The sequence below is a fragment of the Lissotriton vulgaris genome, chromosome 4_1 (genome assembly GCF_964263255.1).
Source record: "Lissotriton vulgaris chromosome 4_1, aLisVul1.2, whole genome shotgun sequence".
In the NCBI taxonomy this organism is placed as follows: Eukaryota; Metazoa; Chordata; class Amphibia; order Caudata; family Salamandridae; genus Lissotriton; species Lissotriton vulgaris.
In genome coordinates, this window is record NC_141691.1 from 586,728,460 (window position 1) to 586,754,396 (window position 25,937).

The following is a 25,937-nucleotide window of genomic DNA, read 5'->3' on the forward strand; positions in this document are numbered from 1 at the left end:
AAAATTAGGATTTTTCTCTATTTAGGAGTTGTAAAGTTAGGACTACTAACTTTACTACTACTAAATAGAGAAAAATCCTAATTTTAAGACTTTCGGTATTCACAGAAGGCATTTAGGCATCCTAAAGTTAGTAGTCCTAACTTTACTACTACTAAATTGAGAAAAATCGTAATTTTAAGACTTTCGGTATTCACAGAAGGCATTTAGGCGTCCTAAAGTTAGTAGTCATAACTTTACTACTACTAAATAGAGAAAAATCCTAATTTTAAGACTTTCGGTATTCACAGAAGGCATTTAGGCATCCTAAAGTTAGGAGTCCTAACTTTACTACTACTAAATAGAGAAAAATCCTAATTTTAAGACTTTCGGTATTCACAGAAGGCATTTAGGAGTCCTAAAGTTAGTCGTCCTAACTTCTGTGAATACCGAAATGAGTAAGTTCATTCTGTGAATACCAAAAGTAGTAAGTGCATTCTGTGAATGCCAAAAGTAGTAAGTTCATTCTGTGAATCGGGCCCGATGTTTTTACTTTAATTGGTGGTCTAGTAGAATGCCCAAATATTTGTATTCATACACCTGGGTTGGAGTACAAGAATTTACACTCCAAACAAATTTTGGTCGTTTTTGCGAGAGCTGCAGAAGCATAGGACATTAGATTTTTTGAGGTTTAATGTTAATTGTGCATTAGAGATGTACAGTGCAAGTTGAGAAATCAGCCGTTGTAAACCAAGTGGAGTTTGTGAGAGAAGCATAATATCATCCGCGTATTGCAGACTCGCTATGGGTGTTTGTCCCAATTTCGGTGGGTCGACCTGGATTGTGCATAGATCGCGCTGTAGGTTGGCGCTGTAGATGTTAAATAGGCCGGGGGCCAGCACACATCCTTGCTTTAGCCCATTAAATGTTGGAAATTTCTTTGTTAGGCACCGACCATCCCATTTTAGGTCGAGGACTATCGGTTCTGCCGTAAGGCAGAAACCGGAAGTCAGAGATTTAATGATTCTTAGAGTGCTGCATTTATCCCTCCCTCTTTTTGCTCATTCTCCATTGGCTGGCTTCCTAAACGGAGGCCAGCCATTGGAGGAGAGAACCGTCTCTCAGAATAGGCTCCGTCTTTTTCGGATTTGGGGGCGTGTTCCTTGCTGTTCTTTCCACTTTTTTTCCACGCCTGTTTTGAACAGCAAGAACACGCCCCCAAATCAGAAAAATCTTGGAGCTTGCAGCTGCCATTTTTGCCCAGAGTCTCTGCCGGTGAGGATCGTCGTTCAGCCTGCTCCAGCCTCGCAACCCTTCCCTCCTCTGTTGCGCTCTCGCCTCCCCCCCTCCCTCCGCCGCAGCTCTCCTCCGTCGTGCTCTGCCGTTTGTTTGCCTGTCATCCCTGTGTGTGTGTGTGTATATCGTCGTTGAGTCTGCTCCAGCCACGAAACCCTTCCCCCTCCCCTCCTCCGTCGCGCTCTCGCCCCCCTCCCTCCCTCTGCCGCAGCTCTCCTCCGTCGTGCTCTGCCGCTCCCCCGGGCCCCCACCCCTCCCTCCCGCCGCTGCAAAAGCCTTGTTTAACAAGTGTGGTATTGTCCTCCTAATTGTGAGGTAACCGTGAAACTGGATTCGAAGTTTCCATTTTAAGGCCTCCCTATCGGCTACTGTGGAAAGTACAGCGCCTCACCACACGCAAGAGACGTGAAAGTAAATGCAACCGCGATACATCTACAGAGGCAAGGACGGTGAAATGCGAAGATCGGGGCTCGGATTAAGGTTAAAGCCAGGGGCATAGCTTGTTTTTTTCTTCTGCTCTGTGCGCGCATGCTGGCTCCCGGGCAAAGCTCGTTTCCTTTCCGGGGTTGTCCCAAAAGTGTTAGTGGGCGAGGAAAGTGGTGCGCGTTATTTTTAAAAAGCAGCATTCAAATAAATCGGCTGCTCGTATGTTTCCCTCGTTAATTGCCTGCCGGGAATACAGGGGCCTGATCTGAAGAGATTGTGCTATTCTTTTATAATACTTGGTTTCTGGTTGCTAAAGCAAGCACACTCTGGGCAGCAAAAGGAGGGCGACCAGGTCCGTCCTCATTCCGCGCATTCCACAGCTAACGTGCACTGTTTCCCCCCTGCCCTTTCAGTGGCGTCACTTGTGAAATTACGAAAAGAGCGTGAAGACATGCTGCACACTTCTAGCGTGGGCGCTACCAAACTGGCCTGTGCTCGCTCTCAGGCTTTCGGGTGTACACCAAGCTGCATTATGGGTAGCCCTCCTGTTTTATTTGCATTGAGGCAGCAGAGTATACACGTATGAGTTCGTATTCTTCTACGTTATTTTGACAACGTCAACATTTAAAAGATTGACTTAACACCTGTCTGTCTGCCCACCTCGCCCAGAGTATGGCCCAGCACAGCACATCTATTGGCGATCACCAGTGTGTACCCGACGAAGCTGGCTGGGTAAAGGATTCATTCACACTTTGTTAAATACCCCTTTCCCTCTTCTTTTAGAGGTTTTTTTTTTCCAGAGTTTTATATAGCGCAAACTAGACCCATCCCGAACTGAACCGGGTATCAGAGCGCTTTACATAGCACCAGTTACGTTACATAAGGACACACATTCATTTTGTTAGGCACGGGGAGATTAAGTGATTGGACCAGAATCACAGGACGTTTTGGCGACATTACCGAGACTCGAACCCAGTTCCCCAGGTCCGAGAATAGAATGAGCCAAGCCATGCACTTTAGAAAACAATCTCTAATGGGGATGTTTCGAAACGTCACACTTTTCTTTGAGGGTTTTAGAGGAGGAGAACATGTTTAAACAAACATTGGCAAAAACAATAGTTCGGGTTTTAAGAGGGATAGTCGGACACAAGGGAAGGTGCAGCAAGAGCGGACACAAAGGGCTGTCCTTGTAAAGTAGTCCCTCGTGTAGTCCAAGCCACGCACTTGGGTGGAGGTGGAAGGATTCAGCCAAATAGCAACCAGTCCAGGGACAGTTAACATCTGCTAATGGGCAGCAGCGCATGAACCATGAAGCCATTCGCCACAGTTCCCTTGATCTCACGCAACACTGGCAAATAAATACACCTAATCACTACTTCAGTCGGCTCGTCTGTGCACGCCCACAGATCCCAGAAACTGATGAGTTTCAATCAAACACTATGTGCAAAGCGGAATGCTGCGCTTCCATCTGCCACGTGCTCTCGACCACTGCCTGCACAAACGCAACGGTGCCCTGGCTGAAACACGCCTTAACAGTAAGCTTCAGATTTACTACAGGAAACGCGTGAAGCAAAGTAAATACGTGCCAGGCATACCTGCACAAACGGCTCCTTGCCCGCCCCTGCACAGTAGATAATTTTGAGGATGATGGGGGTGTAGTTTACACATAGGTCTCTCTGCTAATGCAAAAGGTAACAAATATCCAAAATATTACGCTAATGCCAACAGAAATTACAATGCCATATTTAGGGTAAAAAAAAACCCAATACCAATAGCTCTACCTATAATATTGCCGAGACCATTGCATTGTAAATGCTTGTTTTATTTGGACCCAGGTATGCGAATATAAATTGATAATTGTTCCCAATAAGTTGGGAGGGGCGCCCCAAGCTTTCATTTTAACCCATAGTTTAGATCTTGGCACTTTATCAAAAGCAGCTTTGAGGTCTAGAAAGCATGTGTATAGAATGTTAGAGTTGTCGATTGCTTTCTTAGCTAGGAGAGTTAGTGCTGATAAGTTTGTTAGGGTGCCCATGCCGGCCCAGAATCCAGTTTGTGTCATTGGGATCAAGTGTTTGCTTCTGACCCAAGTCTCCAGATCTGCCAATAAGTTGGATGCGTAGATCTTGGCCTCAACGCTATTAGGGCTATTAACCTGTAGTTGTTAGGGTCTGAGCGAGTCCCGGATTTGTGAATCGGATGTAGGATGCTGCCCCTCCAGGAGTCAGGAATATTCCCGGTCCTTAAGCTGTTACAGAACAAGGGGGATAGGAGACTGGACCAAAACGTGGGTTCTTGCCTGAATAGAGCGTTGGGTAGGTCATTTGGTCCGGGGGCCCCATCCACTCTCAGGTGGTTTATAGTCCTCAGAACCTGCTTTGGAGTAATCTGCTCTGTTTCTCCTGTATGCTCCAGAATGGAAGACTTACAGCTTTCTTTGATTTGAAATGACTTTATTGGGTCCGAGGCTGGAGCTTCCACCAGTACCAGACTGTGGGTGTGAGATGAATCTTTTTGCATGCTGGGATTTCAAGCTTCTGGGGTTATTTTCGAACTGGGAGTCGAATTGAGCTCTATTGGGATCGCCGTTGTGTTATCTTTGCGCTTGTCCAGTTTGGAATTTTATGTTGAATCAATGTGTGCGCTCCATATTTGATCTGTAATGTCTGAGTTGAACTGCTGCTTTTTGCCATTAAGCATAAGGTTTATTTTTGCCCAGAACTGTTTGGAATTCCGCAGCTTGCTGGCATGGAGTATGGTAGACTCGAGGTTTTCCTTATACTTTTGCTTGGCTGCCTTGGTTTCACGTTTTAGCTCCTTTTTAAACTTTTCTATCAATTTCAGAGTTTGTTGTGATAATTGGGAGTCCTATTTTCGAAATGACCTTAGGTATATATTCAGCCGCTTTTTTATTGAACGCATTTTTGACGTATATCACTTCCCTCCTCCGTTTCTTGTGGTTTTGTGTCCTCTGCACTTGTTTTGGTATTTTTTGTTGATGTTAACTACGAAGGACCCCCAGGCCTTTACTGTATCTTGAGCTTCTGCTGATGGTGAGAGCAATAAGCTAGATGTCTCCATTAAATTAGAAATGTTGTCTTCGTTCCAGTTTAATCTTTTTAAGTTAAAAAGTTGAGTGTTCAATGTTAAAGAATGCGCCTGCTCCGACTCTTTTAGTTTGATAGATAATGTGTAGATCTGGGGATAGTGGTCGCTTTCAACCCATTCCAGGATATGGACATTTTTAATGTAAGGAAATAGATCAGGGTCTGCTAATATATAATCTATTGTTGAGCCTGTATTCCTAGTGACCCTCGTTAGGGCTGCTGGTCTGTCCAAGGGGCCCCTTCTATTTAGCATGTGCAGAAAGAGGGCTTCCAATTCTGCTGCACATTTCTTCCCCATTGCATCTTGTCTACTTTGATTGCCCTGTCGTGGCTGTATAAAGGTCGCTTAATTTCCCTCCTGTCCTTGGATTAGGTTCATATTGAAGTCACCTGTTATTATCATATTATCGCTTGGGTAGGTGGTTTTCAGCGTAGTGATTGCAGCTACTAGTTGCTTAATTCTTTTCCCTTTGTGTTTTCCCCCTGGGTGCATGTCTCAATTTAGAATTAATAGACCCATGGTAGGAGAGATTTCGACTTTAATGCATGTCATCCATGTTGTGTCTAAATCGATACAGGCATCTCTCCAAAGGAAATCGGTGGATATAAAGATTGATAGCACTCCTTTTGCCCTACCATGCCGTGCCCCCTTTTGTGCTGGTTTGAAATGTTCTTTGTATCCCACAAGTGGCGAGTTTTTTGTCTGCCAGTTTTCCTGAAGCAGAAGTATGTTATATTGGGTGATGAACTCTATGAGATCATCTTCCTCCAGCTTTGTACTTAATCCATTGACGTTCCAAGAACAGATCTTGCAACCCTGCTCTTTTCCTGCTGTTTTTCTTAAGTTAATTCATTCTACACTCCTCTGGTTTAGGACCAAGGGAGCTTGTCGGTGCCTCTCAAGTGTGACTTCTTCACAATGAGCAATTGTGATTCTAATTTGCCTAGGTAGGTGACCTTCTTCTGCCATGGTGCTTCTTTGGTCTGGGCCTTTTGCACCTTTTAGAAGACTTGATTTCGGACTTTCTTCTGGATCAGACAGAGGTATCGAGCAGGCTCCACCTTTATTAAATCTATGCCCCATAGGGAGAATTCCTCCCTATGTTGTAGAATCTGTTCTGTGAAGCTTTGTTCGGTCTATGTTATGATCGTGGAGTCTGGGTCTGTTTGGTGAGGATTTGGTTTGATTTCAATTGATTCCAAATCGCCTTATTTTATATGACACAGCCCTGGTAATTCTTCTAAGAGTTTTAAAATGGACCCTCTATTCAAGATGTCATGTGGCCCTCTCGAGCTGTATCACAGAATTAGTTCAACTTTTTTGCTTGGGATGAATCGTATTGGGTCTATATATCTTTTATTCCCTCTGTTACTTGGAGTGGCCGTGCTTGTCTGGCTAGCCTACGGATCAAGTGGGGCAGAGTTGAATTGATGTTGGGAACAATTTCTCTCAAGACTGATGGAGTTCACAACTGGTGGAACGTGTGTTGCTCCCGACGGCGGTGCCTGTTTCTTTCTTCCATTGGGCTTCGTATATTTGGCTGAATGACTTGGCTGCTGTTGGGGGTTGCTTGTAGGGTAGAGAAGTTAATGGTTTTTTTATTGCCGTGCATAGTGTCTGTGTTTTTTTATATTCCTGGGCTCAATGGTTTGAGTTCTTCTTTCCCTACCGGGATGTTGAATATACTGAACACTTTCCTTGCTTGATGAGTTGGGCTAGTTCGTTCGGTTTGGCCGTCGGGATTAGTGGCCCCCCTTGTTAAGGAGTTGTCAGTTGGAGTTGACCCAAGCACCAACTTTGTTTTATTTCGAGAGGGGTCTCCCTCAGTCCGCACCTTGTTGTTGGTATCATTAGAATCAAAATTAGTTTTTTGAGGATGTGTAACCGGCGGCCCTCGGATGTTTGCTTTGGTGTTTCTTGCTCTTCTCAAGCGCTTCCTTTCTCTCTTTGTGAGAGAGGTTGCCAGCTTTGTTTGTTTAGGGCTTGTTTGGCCTTATGTTTGTGGATCCTGGTTTTGTGGTGCATCCTCTCCCGCATCAGTCTGAGCTCGTTCGTCTAAGATTGCTGACGACTTGATGTCGTCTGGAGTGGAAGAGCTTGACTGCTCTAGTATTTCTAGGCTCTCTTCATTGCTCCGGGCACCGCTTGCCCTGCCACTTCCCTCCTGGCCGTCGTGTTCAACTCTTTCCTGGCTGGTGGTTTTGCTGATCTCTTTAGGTGATTCCTTAACAACCCCCAATATCTGTGATATCAACGTAGGTACAGTTGACAGTTTGTCAATTATTTGGGGGCAATGGCAAGTGTGAAAAGGAGTGTCCTTGTCCAGTTGCACCTTCTTTATCATGGTGTTGAGGTCCTGTAAATTTGCTTCTATCCCCTGGACGTGGATAGCCAAGATGTTAAGCAGATCAACTTGCATGTCTAGTTTATCTGCATGGTAGGACATTGCTCTGCCTATGGTTTCCATGGTGTTTAATAGTGGCGGCCATATGGTGGCCGTTGGAGTACTTTTTGGTGTTTCCCCCTGTATTTGGGTTAGTAGGGGTGAGTATTCAAGATGCTCGAGGTGTTCTGTGTAGGTGTTGTACTCATGCGGTTGTTCACTCCTCTGAGGTGTCGTGTTTTGAGTATCCTCTTCCTTACCTGAACTTAACTCATTTGTTTCTAGCGACTGGCGCCTACTTTATTTGATATCTACTATTTCATTTGCTTCTTGTGACTTGGAAATTTTGATGTCTTTGATTTCTGACCCTAAGAAGAGAATACTATGGTTTTCCGCCATATTGTCTTGTTTCGGTGAAAATTGGCCTCTCATTAGACTGGGAAGGTGAACCATTGAAAATGAGCTTGGTTCTTGGATGAGATTTTGGTTGTGCGAAATGCCTCCTTCTGCTTCTTTAGTTGTCGTTTTCTGGACTGTCCAATGGCTTTGCTGCGAGAGAACAAGATCACTGCTTGTGTCGGGATCCTGGTGGAAGAGGGCACAAGCCATTTGAGGATGAGTTGCTTGTTGAGCTTGGGAAGGTAGTTGGGCTGAGGGTGAGTCCGATCCTTTAGCTGGTTGTAACCTGCTTTGATCGTCTAACCCAGGAAGCCCGGAGACCACACCCACTGGGTTCCCTGTTGTTTTTATTTTGAGGGTATTACTGGGCTCGCTTTTACTCCTTAATTTGTGCAATGAGGATGTTGATTTGCCACTGTTATACATGACATCCGTAACGACCTTATGTTTTTCTACATTGGCGTTGGTGCTATCATTGTTTTCTCTGTTCTTCTTGCTGCTCCCTGTGGAAAGTCTGTGGCATACTTTAAGAAAGTCGGAAATTAGCGCCTGTTTGCTGGCTTTAAAGCCTGGGCCTTGCGCATTATTGGCCGGGGAGGCTATTGCGTCATCATCTGTTTCTCCCTTGTTAGTTTTTGCTGGTCTGCTTTTTGTGTTGTCCCTGTAGGAATCCTTTGCAACACTGGGAACAGGGGCAGGGCTCCGCGACCCTTGTTTTATAGAGTCAAAGGACGCTGAAGGATCTGTGTGTGGGTCTGGCCCATTGTCTGACTCTTTCCGAGATATCGACCTTTGGAAGCTCATGCCCCTGCCCGTGGCCGTTACTACATCTGCCTCTTTGTTTGTGCTCGGTGGGTCCCCTCTTCTTTTTTTTGTCTTTCCCTGGGGTTTTTCTTCACCACCTCGAGGCTTCCCTGATCTCATGGTCTGTTTACTAAGGATTGACTCTTGACTGTCTCTTAGTTATTTATTGAGGATTCCTGGTTGTCTCTTAGTACAACAGAATTTCGATGGCTCCCCTAAATGGTTGATTTCCTGATTAAAGCTGGGGGTCTTCGTAGCGCCCTGTGGAGATCCTCTTTTTATTTTTTTATTTGCTAGGTCTTTTGGGAGGGCAGGGGCTCTGGGCCTCCGCACAATGCTCCTGGGACCCGCCCTTCACTGCTTTCGCAGCTCTTGCGATTTAGTGGCCCGCTTGTTGGCTCCCTTATAGGCTACCCTCCCCCCGCAGGACGCCCTCTGTGCTGTAAACACCCCCTGCCGGACGACTGTCCACCAAATCGCTCACCTTCTCTCTCTGTGGGAAGGGGTCGAGACTGGTGTCCTTTTCAGGGCTCTTAGGCGCAGGAAATGCAGGCTTCTTTAAGCCGGCGGGCAAATTCAGGGGGTCAGTGCTCCCTTGGTGCTCGTTGCAGTCCCTTTCGGCCCCTTCTCGCCGGGTCTCCCGCTGATAATGGGCTAGGCGAGAGGGGAGACAGGGGGACGAGGAGTGGATGCAGCAAAGCCGCGGTGCACCGGCCGCCGGTGAGCTGAGCTGAGCTGCTGAGCCTCCGCTGCGAGCGGCGAGCTGTGAGCTGCCGGGAGCCTCCCGGCCTGTCCTCACGTTAGCGTGGCGTTGCGTGCGACGGACTCCGGCAGTGGGGCAGGCACAGGTGAAGGCCTAAATATGGCAGTGTACTTCATCTTTTCCTACCCAAATGACACTTTGTTATAACCGCAATCTTTAGTAGAAGATCTTTGGTGACCTCAAACACCAGGACACTTGATGAATAAGTACTATAAGGTCACCCACAATATGAACATGGTGAAAGCTTTCGCTGAAGAAAAAGAGATCGTACTTGCAAGCGAATTCCTATGAGATTTGGCAGCCATGTTGTTTGGGCAGAGTTTGACTACTTGAGGTGACTCTGCCCATTATCAACTGCCAGTTATTGTGGTACTGAGCAGCGGTAGCAGCACAGACCTAGAGTTTGTGTGCACAGTTGAACCACGCAGGAAGTTGCAAGAATCAAAGTACCTAATGACGCACTTCTAAGGTAGGAGAAGCCTTTATTTCTTTTGTTTACCATGGACCTGAGTAGATTGTGAAGAGGGCTGAACATTTAAAAGGTGGTGAGTGCGACCCTCCCTGTCTGGAGTAGAACATTTAACTACTGTGCACTGCTGTAACCATTCCTGGTGAGGGAACTGGGAAAGGCTTTGAGTAAACGGAATCAGGAAAAAATATGGAGGTAGAAGTAAAAACTCTTAGGCCACCACAAGAGTGGCAGTGGTGTGACCCTTCTTTGTACACGAGGGGCAAACAATCTAACACAGACTGTTCCTCTCATGCTCTAGAGCTCTGGAACTTGGGCACTCTGCATCAAGGAACGCACTCTTAAATAACAAAACTACGATATTGGACACTTTGCTGAACTACTGAAATTGATTTTTTCATGTGCATGTAAGTTTGTGTGTGCTGGCAGCAGATGGAATACGGGAGGGTTTTTGTGTGCAGTCTCCACCTGAAAGAGGGTTAATAGTTGAAGTCTTCAAGGGTATTTGATACCTCTGCAATCTCATCACATGGTCTCAGCCTACCCTCAATATTCACAAAGGGTGACCCTGTACTTGTAAATCCTTTTAATCATGCTCGATATTACCCCATAGTGTAGTATTTTTATTTATTTATTTCATTTTTGGAGTTTTATATAGCTCAAACTAGATCCTTTTGGGTGACAGAGTGCTTTACAATAAAGAACAAAGGAAATTATATTACAAACTGTGTCAATGCACAATAATTGCAAAACAAAATGGTAAGGGTGGGAATGTGAACTAAAGGGTCACACATAATACTCAGTCGGGCAATAGTCCACGAGCAAGATCCTGTGGTGTGACAGAGCGCTGTCCAAGAAAGGACAAAGGAGAATATGATACAAACTGTGGCAATGTACAAACATGGTATAGAGCATGAAGAACAATAATTACAAATACTTACGAACCTAAATGGTAAGAGTGTGGATGAGAACAAAAGGACCGGACTAAGGTCCTGATTTAGGTGTTGGCGATGGTTTACTCCATCACAACGGTCACGGATATCCCATTTGCCGAAATATAAATACCCTAGTATATAATGGTGCCAGCACACAGTGCATGGATGTTTGCAAAATGCCCTTTTCCGTTGCGGCTTGTGCTGCAGTCCATTTCCGTGCTGCAGCTCAAGCTGGTATGGAAAAAGGCATATTTCTTACAGCCTACATGGGAGTTGCAACGCAATTTGGTGGGTAGAACTGCAGACTCCATCCTGTGGAGATGGTGGTCGGACACTCGACCGACCATCATTGTAATCAGGCCCTAAATGACAAATCTTCAATCATTAGATAACAGTGATCCTTGTGTAAGTAGCAACATTTTGAAGAGTTATATGAAAACATTTATATAATTATTATTCAATATGAAAACAAAGTCCATTAAAAGGTCAAGGAATAAACATTTTAAGGACATTAAGAATGTTCTAGTCATGCTAGCATGTCAGGCAAAATTGCTTTAGCTATTTGAGGCCTAATACAAGTAAATATGGTTGCCTACAACAATTTATGCATTGAAATTGTTATCCTCTTCTTCCTCAGGATCAGTATGTAGATAAAAAAGGCCCCCTCCAGATCTATCCAAACCCAGCGTGCTATAAAAGCCTTGGGCTAAAGACGGATCAGATGAGGGCTGCAGGAACAAACGGGAAGGAAAGGAAGGGGACAGCGGGGAGGGAGAGCTGCAAGACACAAAAACAAGAATATTGGAAACGTTTCTTGTACCATATCACATAATCAATTCTGTTGATCTATCCTCTCCCTACCTAAATAATAGAAAGAGGCTGCGATACTCAGGAGATACTCCTCGTCTACTGTTAGACCTGGCACCTTGGCGTGAGTCTCCCTGCCACTTTTTTGCTGATGTGCCTCCGATGTTTTGCTGGTTTTCCGATACTCAGGGCACTGCGCCACGGCTGATCCGTGCCGCAGTGCAAGTGCTCCCTACTGTAAACTGTACATACGATTGGTATCCATGATTGGTGCATTGGATTTACTGTTAGTCCCTAGTAAAGTGCACTAGAGAGTGCCGGGGCTTGTAGATGCCAATACTGCTGGTGGGCCTGCAGCGCTGGTTGCGCCACCCACCCAAGCAGCCGTAAAGATGTGTCTGAGAACTGCGACCGCAGAACCCGCGTGCGGTCTCGTACTGTCACGCTAGCTGGGCAAGTGTCCCCACTTGCCAGCACCGACCCTTCCCTTGACTACATATTAGACACCCCTATGGTAGGCCTGCGGGCAGGGTGCATTGTAGGTACAAGGTAGGACAAGCCCTGATGTGCGTGGCATGTCCTGGTAGTGACTTACAACGAAGACCGTATTTCACTACTGAAGGCTACCGGCTCCATTAGGCCAGACTGAGCTGCGAGGATTATTACAACCTATAACCCCCGCAGGCTCAAGGAGCATGGTAGTGAGTCATGTTTAGTATGCCTGAACTCAGGATAATGAGATATTTCTTGTAGTCAAGTTTATTTTAGTATCCTGGGTTTGCAAATGCTACTTTTAGAAAGTTAGCATTTGCTTGCTTAACCATTTCAGTTGCCTCTGCCAGTATGTATATCCGACTGTCTGGGATGTGTGAGTGACAGGGCTGGAGGGATGACAGGTGGTGAATGCGCAGATTACACCTTAGTGGGAGGTAGGAGTGCCTCTTGACTCGAACTGTCACTGTGCTCGGCCACCACAATGCTGGCTCCACCCTCCTGGGGAGCGGCGGATGACTCTGCCGGCACCTGGCCCAGGAAGGGCGAAGCCCCATCAACAAGGTACTCTGGCCACCCCTGTCCGGACAATGCTGGCTCCACCTCCTGTGGGGCGTCTGATGCGCCTGCTCCTCACACTGAAAGCAGAAGCCGGAGTACACCCGCCGGGGTACTCCAGAACTGAGAGTGGCTATGCAAAGGCCCCCCTGGCCTGCGAGAACAAAAGAATTGGCCTATAAAAGATGGAGCCCTGCTCCTTGAAAGTTAGATCCAGTTTGGGCCACAGAACGACTCTGCCCTACGAGAAGGACCGTGAGAGACAAGGAAGGGTGTTGACTCTTGCCTGTGTCTGGTGCCTTGCTGCTGAAGGAGAGGAAGACAAAACGACTACGAAAAGACTTTTGTGCTACTTGTGCCAAACTCTGCAAAGAGATCTCCAAGGGCTTGGAACTGAACTTGCCCCCTGACCAGCGTCCCAGGACCAGTGGACGCTACCCCCCTTGGAAGAAAGCGACTGCGGGTGCTGACCATCGCCGCAGCACCGACAAAGAGGAATCTCCTCTAAGGCATCCACACCCTCCCGACCACCGTGACCGGGGCCCAAAGCGACAGCGGAAGCAAAGTGAGGACCAGCAGCCGCTGGCCCGAACACCGTGACCGCCACTGCACCGGGAGCCCGAGAGCAAAGCAAAGGAGGACCCGTCCGGTCCGAGCTATCGAGGGGACTGCATAGCGAGCAGCCCCTCACCTGCAAGGACAGACAGTTGCCCTACGAGAATCCACAAGGTCGGTAGTCTGCCCGACAGCCCAGCTGTGAGCCCACAGCTGCACCGACATTTGGCTGGGTACGTCCTGCACTTGGGGACCGTACTGCCACTTGTCACCGCCGCACAGCCGCCGTCTCCGAGGTCGGAGCGGGCAACAAGGAAAGGACCGTGCCGCCACAGAGCACCGCTGCCCCGGACGACCAGTGACCTGCTCGGCCGAAGAGCCGCAACGATCAGCGACACCGGGAAGGCAACGCGACGTGGGACAGATCCCCTGGAAGCCGCTGGCTCCACAAAGAACTTTGTTTAACGCCGGCCTACGGGCCTCAAAAGAACTACGATAAGAACTGTGGTAACTTGAATCTAATATCCTGCAACCGTATCCGTAAAGTTATTGACTGTATTCCCAAGCCTGCGTAAAATCTATATAAAGATATCTATTTTTACAAGAATACAGTCTGGTCTCGTTGTGTGGTGGGTTGGTTGTGAAGGTGTACTGTTGCAAGTGTTTAACCCTATGTGCCCCAAAGATTAGCCTATGACTGCTTAAGCCACACTACCTAGAGGGTAAGCAGAGGTTGTCTGGAAAGTAACCCTCAGCCCTGACGAGGAAGAGAGAGTCCCTGCTTGTCGCTAGTGTTGCACTGCGCCAACTAGAGCCTCCCCCTTCCTACATTGGACGCAGCGGTGAGGATTTCGAATTTACACTTGCGATAGTTATACCTGAGCTTCTGACCGCTACACAAGGATTACGGTACAGTTACTAAACCACAGGCTTTGCTTTTTGGAAAAAGATTCCGAGTGCAGAAACCATGCCGGGCACCAAGAGCCTGGATGGAGCAGAGTCCACGACCTCCGAGGTGTTGGAGGTGGAGTGGGACGCCGCAAAGCTGGATAAATACACCAGAGTGGAACTGAAATTTTTCTGTAGGAAACTCAAAGTTCCGCACGCTGGCTGCAAGAACAAGCCGGAGCTCTACAAGGCCCTGAAAGCCTGGATAGAGTCCCGAAAGACCCCGGAAGAGCAAGACGTCCTCGCCGAGCAGAATGCAACGGAGGAGCAGAATGCAACGGAGGAGCAGAATGCGCTTGGAGATCTGATCGATCTCGAGCGACGAGACAGCGAGCACAGCTTTGGAAAAGGCCTGTCGCCAGAGGAGCTGGCGGACAGGAAGGAAACCCGGAATCACGAAAGAAAGTTGGCAGAATTGAAAATCCAGCTGGAGCTGGAAACAAAAAGAATGGCGCTGGAAGAACGAAAGCACCAGATGAATTACGAAATCAAGATGAGGGAGATAAGTCTCAAGGAGAGAGACTTGGATCGGCCTCCCTCTGGTGGCAGCACATCGCCAGTGCAGGTAGAGTCAAGAGTGCATATCCCGAAGGACGTAGTCAAGGAGTTCTTTAAGGGGGATGACATAGGACAATGGTTTAGGGCATATGAGGTAGCCATGTCCTCCCACCGGGTCCCTGACAAGGATTGGGGAGCGGGGTTGTGGGGAAGGTTCCTTAGCGAAGGGAGAGATACCTTGCTAGATTTGCCCGCTGAGAATCAGAGGTCCTATACCCACATGAAAGAAGCTTTGTTGAACAGGTACGGGCTTACCCCTGAAATGTATAGACAGAAGTTTAGGGGATGTACTAAGCGGCCTGGGAATACGTATGTGGAGTATGTGACTTACTTTTGCAGAGCACTGGATGGTTGGGTGAAAGGTAACAAAGTGAATGATTTTCAAGGTCTCTTTGATTTAATTGCATGGGAGCACTTGTCTGATCACTGTTTTCCTGAGTTACGCCAACACCTGATCGATAGCAAGCTGTCCAACCCGAGGAAGCTTGCTGAGGAGGCGGACCGCTGGCTCAGCACCAGGGTCCACAAGGGTCCCGTGGGAGATTCCGCCAAGAGTGGGCAGGGTTCCCAGCAGAAGAGTGGGGGGGACAAGGGGGGAAAACAGAAGGGGTTCCAAAAAGGCCCCCAAAGTAGTTCCCAAGGGAATCCGCAGCAGGGTTCTCAGCCTCCCCCACCCCCGAAGCAGAATGGGGCCCGACAGGTAAACCTGTTCCAAAGGGGCCCTTCAATTGTTTCAAATGTGGCGAGCCTGGGCACATATCCAGTGACCCCAAGTGTCGCCTATTTGGAAAACCCGCACCCACTGGTGCTCCGCCCCGACAGGTGACTAGCGTTCACCTGGGAGAAGAAATGATGGTCCCGGGGGGTGGAGATCCCGTTCACATGACCCTGGTCTCGTTAGGAGACAATGAGATGATCCCTACGAACTACCTGCCCTCTAACACTAAGAAATATGGGCAGGTGGTGATCATCAATGGCAAGGAAGCTGAGGCTCTTAGAGACACAGGAGCCAGTGTGACTGCAGTGAGGCAGCACCTGGTGTCTCAGGAGCAGGTTGTACCCCATGCCTACTGTAGGGTTATCAACGCTGATAATTCTGAGAGTCAGTGTCCGATGGCTCAAGTTCCCTTCGAGTGGGGGGGGGTCTCTGGTACTCTGCAGGTCTGTGTGAGAAAAACCATGCCTGTTGACTGTTTGCTAGGGAACGACTTGGAGCACTCCCCTTGGGAAAAGGTGGAGAAAACGACTCACCTGCGGATGGTGGGTCTGCCTGACTGGGCGTGCGTGACCACCCGGTCGATGGCAGCCAGTAAGGGTGATCGAGAGGTCCTGGGGCCTGATGGAGAGGCCCAGGAACCGGCCTTAGGGAGAAGGCGCAGGGGGCGCGGGAAGCCGGCCCCTGAAGTTCCTACGGTCCAGGAGGAGGCAGACCTTGAGGGGGATGCCCTGGAGCCTACAGGGGAACAGATCGCCGAACTGGGGGACCTGCCTGAGCTGACCCATTGGCAGCAAGAAGGAGGACCCTCCAGGGAGGAATTCTGCAGGGAGCAGAAAGACTGCCCTTCTCTCGGGGGTATGCGGCAGCAGGCTGCAGACCAGGCCAATGGTGTTCAGGCCAAAACACATTACGTGTACTAGGAGAACGACCTCCTGTATTCGGAGCCTAAGGCTGCTGAACCTGGGTCAGCCCGTGTGCTGGTGGTACCCCAGAAGTTCAGAGCCTTCCTACTGGGTCTGGCTCATGATGTGCCTTTAGCAGGACATTTGGGGATGGACAAGACCTATGACAGGCTTGTCACCCACTTTTACTGGCCCCAAATGCATAAAAGTTCAGATGCTTATTGCAGAACCTGTCCGACTTGCCAGGCAAGTGGGAAGACGGGAGGGAAGAACAAGGCTCCCCTCCAACCCTTCCCTGTGGTCGGTACGCCATTCCAGCGAGTGGGTATTGACATCGTTGGGCCTCTGGACCCCAAGACAGCCATGGGCAACAGGTTCATCCTGGTCTTGGTGGACCATGCCACCCGGTACCCTGAAGCCATTCCTCTGAGGACAGTGACGGCTCCCGTGGTGGGGCGTGCTCTTATGGGAATTTTCTCACGAGTAGGATTCCCTCTAGAGGTAGTGAGCGACAGGGGGACCAATTTCATATCGAAATATATGAAATCCCTTTGGCAGGAGTGTGGCGTAACGTACAAGTTCACCACACCCTACCATCCCCAAGGTAACGGGTTGGTTGAAAGATTCAACCGAACCCTCAAAGGCATGATCATGGGCCTGGACGGTCCGATGAGGCGTAAGTGGGACGTCCTCTTACCATGCCTGCTGTTTGCATATCGCGAGGTACCACAGAAGTCCCTAGGGTTCAGCCCCTTTGAACTGCTGTACGGTCACCCCGTGAGAGGACCACTGAGTTTGGTAAAGGAAGGCTGGGAGCAATCTCCCAGGAAACCTCCCCAGAATGTATATAGCTACATGCTGGCCTTCAGAAATCAAACCAGACGCTTCAGACAACTTGCCGAGGCAAATCTGGAAGCGAGCCAGGAAGAAATGAAGCGGTGGTACGATCAGAATGCCACTCTGGTCGAGCTTCAGCCTGGACAAGAGGTGTATGTCCTGGCCCCAGTGGAGCCCTGTGCCCTTCAAGATAAGTGGACAGGACCCTTTGAGGTTGTGGAGCGGAAGAGCCCCGTGACATACTTGGTGGACATGAAGACGCCCAGGAACCCTTTGCGGGTCCTACATGTCAACCGCCTCAAGCCCCACTTACGAAGGTCCGAAGTGGGCATGTTGTTGGCAACCGATGACGCAATGGAGGAGGAGTCAGAGCCTCTCCCGGACCTCTTGGTGGCCTGTGAGAAGGATGGGTCAGTGGATGGAGTTAACCTCTCACCCTCCCTGACCGCCGAACAACAGGAGGATTGCCGCCAGTTGCTGGGGCAGTTTCCAGACCTGTTTTCCCTGGTTCCGAGTGTCACGGATTGGTGCGTCCATGATGTGGACACTGGAGACAGCTTACCGGTGAAGCATAAGGCTTACCGGGTAACTGACAGGGTACAGGCCTGCATCAAGGAGGAGGTCTCCAAGATGCTTGCCCTCGGGGTGGTTGAGTCTTCCAGCAGTCCTTGGTCCAGCCCCGTGGTCTTGGTTCCGAAGGCTGCTGCGCCGGGAGCCACACCCGAACTCCGGTTCTGTGTGGACTACAGAGGACTCAATTCAGTCACGAAGACTGACGCGCACCCCATCCCCCGAGCTGACGAGCTCATTGATCGGCTAGGGGCTGCCCGGTTCCTCAGCACGTTTGATTTAACGTCTGGGTACTGGCAGATCGCCTTGACCGATGGGGCAAAGGAGAGGTCGGCATTCTCTACACCAGATGGGCATTTCCAGTTCCGGGTCATGCCATTTGGAATGAAGAATGCCCCTGCCACCTTTCAGAGATTGGTCAACCAGGTGTTGGCTGGACTGGACGAGTTCAGTGCCGCCTACCTGGATGACATCGCGGTGTTCAGCGGCACCTGGCCCGAACACCTGCGACACCTCTGGGAAGTGTTGATGGCCCTGCGCAGAGCAGGCCTCACAATCAAGGCAAGCAAGTGCCAGATTGGGCAGGGTTCCGTGGTGTACTTGGGACACCAAGTTGGGAGTGGCAAGGTAGCCCCCTTGCAGCCCAAGATCGAAACCATCCTGGCTTGGGAACCCCCCAAGACCCAGACTGCAGTGAGAGCCTTCCTGGGGCTCACTGGGTATTACAGGAGGTTTGTCAAGGGCTATGGCACGATTGTGACCCCCTTGACAGAGCTGACTTCGAAAAAGCAGCCCAGGAATGTGATTTGGACTGACACCTGTCAGAAAGCTTTCGACACCCTGAAGACTGCCATGTGCACGGCGCCCGTGCTCCTGGCACCAGATTTCTCCAAGGAGTTCATTGTGCAAACAGACGCTTCAGAGCATGGTGTAGGGGCTGTTCTTTCACAGATGACTGAGGAGGGCTTTGACCAACCCGTAGCCTTCATAAGTCGGAGGTTACTTCCACGGGAAAGTAGGTGGAGTGCAATAGAGCGTGAAGCATTTGCTGTGGTCTGGGCGCTGAAGAAGCTAAGACCCTACTTGTTTGGGTCTCACTTCCGAGTTCAGACGGACCACAGGCCCCTCAGATGGTTGATGCAAATGAGGGGTGAGAACCCGAAACTGTTGAGGTGGTCCATTTCTCTACAGAGTATGGACTTTACGGTGGAACACCGCCCTGGCACCGATCACGCCAACGCTGACGGTCTGTCCAGATTTTTCCGCCTTAGTGATGTGGAACTCCCTGGGGAAGGGTAGTTCCCCCCACATTTCAGCTGGAGGGGACACATGTTAGACCTGGCACCTTGGCGTGAGTCTCCCTGCCACTTTTTTGCTGATGTGCCTCCGATGTTTTGCTGGTTTTCCGATACTCAGGGCACTGCGCCACGGCTGATCCGTGCCGCAGTGCAAGTGCTCCCTACTGTAAACTGTACATACGATTGGTATCCATGATTGGTGCATTGGATTTACTGTTAGTCCCTAGTAAAGTGCACTAGAGAGTGCCGGGGCTTGTAGATGCCAATACTGCTGGTGGGCCTGCAGCGCTGGTTGCGCCACCCACCCAAGCAGCCGTAAAGATGTGTCTGGGAACTGCGACCGCAGAACCCGCGTGCGGTCTTGTACTGTCACGCTAGCTGGGCAAGTGTCCCCACTTGCCAGCACCGACCCTTCCCTTGACTACATATTAGACACCCCTATGGTAGGCCTGCGGGCAGGGTGCATTGTAGGTACAAGGTAGGACAAGCCCTGATGTGCGTGGCATGTCCTGGTAGTGACTTACAATGAAGACCGTATTTCACTACTGAAGGCTACCGGCTCCATTAGGCCAGACTGAGCTGCGAGGATTATTACAACCTATAACCCCCGCAGGCTCAAGGAGCATGGTAGTGAGTCATGTTTAGTATGCCTGAACTCAGGATAATGAGATATTTCTTGTAGTCAAGTTTATTTTAGTATCCTGGGTTTGCAAATGCTACTTTTAGAAAGTTAGCATTTGCTTGCTTAACCATTTCAGTTGCCTCTGCCAGTATGTATATCCGACTGTCTGGGATGTGTGAGTGACAGGGCTGGAGGGATGACAGGTGGTGAATGCGCAGATTACACCTTAGTGGGAGGTAGGAGTGCCTCTTGACTCGAACTGTCACTGTGCTCGGCCACCACAATGCTGGCTCCACCCTCCTGGGGAGCGGCGGATGACTCTGCCGGCACCTGGCCCAGGAAGGGCGAAGCCCCATCAACAAGGTACTCTGGCCACCCCTGTCCGGACAATGCTGGCTCCACCTCCTGTGGGGCGTCTGATGCGCCTGCTCCTCACACTGAAAGCAGAAGCCGGAGTACACCCGCCGGGGTACTCCAGAACTGAGAGTGGCTATGCAAAGGCCCCCCTGGCCTGCGAGAACAAAAGAATTGGCCTATAAAAGATGGAGCCCTGCTCCTTGAAAGTTAGATCCAGTTTGGGCCACAGAACGACTCTGCCCTACGAGAAGGACCGTGAGAGACAAGGAAGGGTGTTGACTCTTGCCTGTGTCTGGTGCCTTGCTGCTGAAGGAGAGGAAGACAAAACGACTACGAAAAGACTTTTGTGCTACTTGTGCCAAACTCTGCAAAGAGATCTCCAAGGGCTTGGAACTGAACTTGCCCCCTGACCAGCGTCCCAGGACCAGTGGACGCTACCCCCCTTGGAAGAAAGCGACTGCGGGTGCTGACCATCGCCGCAGCACCGACAAAGAGGAATCTCCTCTAAGGCATCCACACCCTCCCGACCACCGTGACCGGGGCCCAAAGCGACAGCGGAAGCAAAGTGAGGACCAGCAGCCGCTGGCCCGAACACCGTGACCGCCACTGCACCGGGAGCCCGAGAGCAAAGCAAAGGAGGACCCGTCCGGTCCGAGCTATCGAGGGGACTGCATAGCGAGCAGCCCCTCACCTGCAAGGACAGACAGTTGCCCTACGAGAATCCACAAGGTCGGTAGTCTGCCCGACAGCCCAGCTGTGAGCCCACAGCTGCACCGACATTTGGCTGGGTACGTCCTGCACTTGGGGACCGTACTGCCACTTGTCACCGCCGCACAGCCGCTGTCTCCGAGGTCGGAGCGGGCAACAAGGAAAGGACCGTGCCGCCACAGAGCACCGCTGCCCCGGACGACCAGTGACCTGCTCGGCCGAAGAGCCGCAACGATCAGCGACACCGGGAAGGCAACGCGACGTGGGACAGATCCCCTGGAAGCCGCTGGCTCCACAAAGAACTTTGTTTAACGCCGGCCTACGGGCCTCAAAAGAACTACGATAAGAACTGTGGTAACTTGAATCTAATATCCTGCAACCGTATCCGTAAAGTTATTGACTGTATTCCCAAGCCTGCGTAAAATCTATATAAAGATATCTATTTTTACAAGAATACAGTCTGGTCTCGTTGTGTGGTGGGTTGGTTGTGAAGGTGTACTGTTGCAAGTGTTTAACCCTATGTGCCCCAAAGATTAGCCTATGACTGCTTAAGCCACACTACCTAGAGGGTAAGCAGAGGTTGTCTGGAAGGTAACCCTCAGCCCTGACGAGGAAGAGAGAGTCCCTGCTTGTCGCTAGTGTTGCACTGCGCCAACTAGAGCCTCCCCCTTCCTACATCTACTGAGAACAGGCCCTGTCTGTATAACGGAAACCTCCCCTCTGGAATACACAAATGAATCGAAGAATGATATGTCATACCATCAGACCTTACCACAGAAAAGACGTAATACCTGATATGGACATTCACCTACCCTAAACTCCTTCCTTTCAGGGTTTAAAGTGGGGGTCAATGATTACGCCTTAACTGTAGCCCTTAAACGATATTTAGGAAAAGGTATGGGTTACGTCACCCAAAATAATGGAAGGTTAATGTATACCTTTGTGTAGGGAGACAATCGCCCGCAGCCTCCAGAAAAGAGAGGGGTCCGCTTGGTTGAACTTCACCAAGAACTCTCCCCCATAGGGTTTTGACGAATTAATCCTCTGCAATAGCCGTGGAAAGAAGGCTTGCCAACAGAGGATTATAATGAACAAAGTATCAGCACAATCACCCCTTCCGCATTAGCCGTTGAAAGAAGGCTCGCCAACGGAACAGGGTTAAGAAAAATGGACACACCACAAACTCCGTTTCCGCATGAGCCGATGCATGAAGGCTCGCCAACGGAAACGGATCGAACTAACTGTGCATAGAACAGTGGAATACTGTCCTCCGCATGAGCCGGTGCAAGAAGGCTCGCCAACGGAGGGACAGGGAAGGAGGAGCACGAAGAAAATCAAATACCGCCCTCCGCATGAGCCGACGAAAGAAGACTCGCCAACGGAGGGCTAGGAAGGAAGCTCAACAAAGTAAACCAATAACACGGTCTCCAAAGGAAGCGGTTCACAGCACCAACTCCTCTCGAATCCAGGAACAAGAACAGTGAAGCAAGGAAACAAACGCCCTACTAGCGTGTACAATCTGGTCGCGAACCAGCCGAGTCAATAGTCAGAATATCCGACACAGGAAACAGGAAGTACGTGCCTTATGTTCCCGCCTCCATGCCGCTAAGCGTTCTGGACCATGTAGTCTCCATTCCATCGCGTCTTTCAGGTGAGGCGCGATTCGGACCTTAACAGAAATGCATCTTTATATTTCATTAAAGACTACACTTTAAGTATGCACATTATTATAAACTGTATTATTTTCTCGATATTATTAAAAAAGACTCCCTCAATGCTCTGGTACATAGTGGTGCATATACCAGAGCATGTAGTAAAAGGATGTCAAATGCATGTTCAGAAGAGCCGAATCTATGGCAGGTTTTCAGAACTGCCACTTTCTGTGTAAATGAGTTCCATTTTAACTAAATATACATATATATATATTATGTCCATATCCTGAAAAGCTGAAATGAATCTGAACCTCCTGTGTTCGTGGAAGCCCACTCCTGTCCTATCTAGTTATTTAGAAAATTATTTCTGTAAAATTGGATGTCTACTCACAATTCAACTGTCACAACTGGTATTTATGTCTTAGGATGCATTGCCCAACATCTGATAGATTTACACGGATATACTTAGTTATTCAATGTATTTTGAAGCACTACGTGTTGATTTTCGTTTGCTTCAAAGCACTTTAGGATAATGCATTAAGAAAGCCATACCCGGTTATTGATGAAACTGGTCCTAGGCCAAGTGTTTTGATTAAGCAGTCTAATGTCCAGTCTTCCCAAAGACTGATGATGACAAAAGTTATGTTTTAATGTAGCGTTTCATGCTGCATACCTAAGCGCTTTACCCAGCAGACATTCACCAGTTTAGCCCCTCTGTGTGGTTCACATTTTAAGAAGTGCATTAGCATTCTGTTGTTAAAACTCAGCTACTTAACTTTGCTTCCACTTCAAAAGTCATAAAAAAAAAATATGAACAGCTTCTGCCGTTCTGGGTTTAGTTTACTGTCAATTCTCTTTTTCACTCAAATATGCCCAGAGAAGCCAACGCCAGACTACGCATCAGCGACATGTGTGTGTCTCCGGCACCTCCGCACACATATTCCTCCTTTCCACAGCCACTTTACAGCTAATTAAACCAGACGTTGCTCTGAAGAAAAACCACAGACGCAGCATTGTACCCTCACAGATATTAGCACAATCCTGGCTCCTGACAAAGTGAACAATCGTCCAAACGCTGATTTCCTGCTGTCGACCTGTTTTGCTTTGTTTGTTAAATCCTATTTTCCTTCCGACTTTCCTGTTGACTGCAACACAATTGAATGTTGCTCAACCCATCTCACACTGGGTCAGTGGAGCGCTCCAGTTCTGCAGAAAACGGGTTAACTCGCTCAGTGCTGGCTGGGTTTTGTGAATATCCAGGTTTGAGGGGATATTTTGGACGAAGGGAAAAAAGAATGAACCAATGTGACATTTACTGAGAGAGAAAAAAAATGAGGACCATGAATTTGGAGTATGGGTGGTGCAGTACTTTGCTCCATGTATACACAGGGAAAATGTTCTACGAAATGTGTTGGTGGACAACACAATGTGATGTGATGTTGTCCCAGGAAGTTGAAAACCACAGCACGTGCTGATATTAGAAACATTATGCCAGATTTGTAAAAAAAATAAAGAATTCTAAGAAAAGAATTTGTTCAGATGCCAAAAAAGTTCTAAGGAGTCAGCCACCTACACACTTGGTGCTGTCTACTTCAGCCTGTGACTCTGTTTACTGCCTACATGCACAATGAATGGAGTCCATCTTCCTCAAATCTATATATATATATATAAAAACGAAAGTATGTCTGTCTGTCTGTTTGTCCTTTATGCATTACTACACCATTCATCCGATCGCCATGAAACTTTGGGAAGTTGTTGAGTACACTTCTGCGAAGGTTTCTGTCAATTTTTTTTTTAAAATCGGCCCCCCAGGGCCCTCATAATCTTTCGAATACTGAAATAGACAGCAACTTTGCGAGCATCGTCGACAGTTTTGACCCCCACACGGAAATCTATTGGTCAATCTACGTCAGAAGCACAAAAGAAAAAGTCATTACGAGCTTCAGAAACAGACGAGCAACGGGAAGCAAGATTAGAAGCTGTTCGAATACAAACTGCTCAAGCCCGTAATTCTCAAACGAACGAGCAACGAGAATCAAGATTGGAAGTCGATCGAGTACGCACTGCTCAAGCCCGTTCTTCTCAAAAGTACAAGCAACCAGAATCATGATTGGAAGCCAATCGGGGACGCACTACTCAAGGCACACTTAGAAATGTTTTTTAAAAAAATGAATAAGTTTCAATAACAATGACACAATGTAAATTTAATGTTATCATAACGGGTTTCCTTAAATTTCCTTTCTTCTGAGATCGCAGCAACGCGCGACGGGTAAGCTAGTAGGGCTTTAAAAAAAAGGACTCTCCGAGAAGAAAACTTGAAAAATGGAATTAAATAGTGGATTTTATAGTCCACTCTTCACTTAAATGTGTGAAAAATACATAGTCTTTGAAGGGTTAGCCTGAATAGTCACTTGCAAAATATCCAAGGACTTTAATGGTCCGATATCACTGAGGGCAAAGGTTGGGAGTACCCGAAGAAGTGCTCCGAGATCAAATAAAAAATGAAAACTCATTATGATGAGGGGTATGGCAAGGGAAGGAAGAAATGGACAACATCAGGAACAGAGAAGGGGTAATGCTATACACAGACAGGATTGAGGGAAGCATAGAAGAGATGGAAATGAAGGACCTCATTTACAATACAATGGCGCAGCGCGGTGCGGCAATCAATTTTGAGGCGCCGCACTGCGTCATTCTAAAAGTGCAGGAATGTGCTATATTTCCAAAAATACAGTGCATTCCTGTACTGACCCCTACTCGGTCAATAGAAAAGTAGCCTAGCGCCAATATAGACACCCTTGCACTATATTGCAAGGGTACCTGTGTTATAGGGATGATTGGTTTTGTGCAGGAATGGACACCTTTCTACACAAAATCAATCATTAGAAGTGATTTCCTCCTTTTCTGTGTGCTGCAGAATGCAGCAAATATAGAAAGTGGAAAAATTGAGGAGAAATAAGGATATTTCTCCTCATTGCGCCTCCATAATGCCACCCGTGGGGTGGCGTTAGAATCTGACGCATTGCAAGGTTTACGATTCCTCGTCAATCTGGAAATGCTCCAGATTCCATGGGTGTTGCGTGGGAACGCCTAAAGCAACCCCCATGGAACGCCCTTTCACACAGTGTTCTGCATAAAAGGGGCACATATTTACAAAGCCATGAAAAGCCACGCAAAGTGGCTTTGGGTAGCCCTGTAAATATGCTGCAGCACACTGCACCACTGCAGCGTCAAAAAAGTGATACTCCGGTGGTAAAAAAGTGCTGCTAGGAACTCGTAAATGATGCCCGGAATGAGCACAAGGGATTGGGTTATACCATTTCAAGAGAGAGGGGGAGTTATAACCTGGGTTAGAAGGTGAGTGAAACCATGCGCTCAAAGGAGATTTATGATACCCATAAAAAAGAGTGCAGGGTGATTACCTTGGAAGATTGGAGAGAGTAACACCTTGGGCACAACAGAGGATATATCATGCTACAGATCAGTGCTTGAAATGGGAATATAGAAGCACAGATTTTCATTATCCTTTAATAGCTGGAAAGTGCGGGTAAAGTATCATGAAAAGTAATTCCCTTCTGAGATGTGCAGGTACTCTCCTTTTAAAACAGAAAAGGTCTGGTAATCAGAACCAGACAGTATCAGCTCATTTAAAGCATTCTAAAGTTAGAGGGTATTCAGAGGAACCCAAAATCAAACATAGCTCTGAATTTTTACTTTGAGCCTGTGAATACAATCACAACCTTTTGCTCATCCAGAATTGAGGCTCAAACAATTATTCAGTAACTTGGGCAGATGT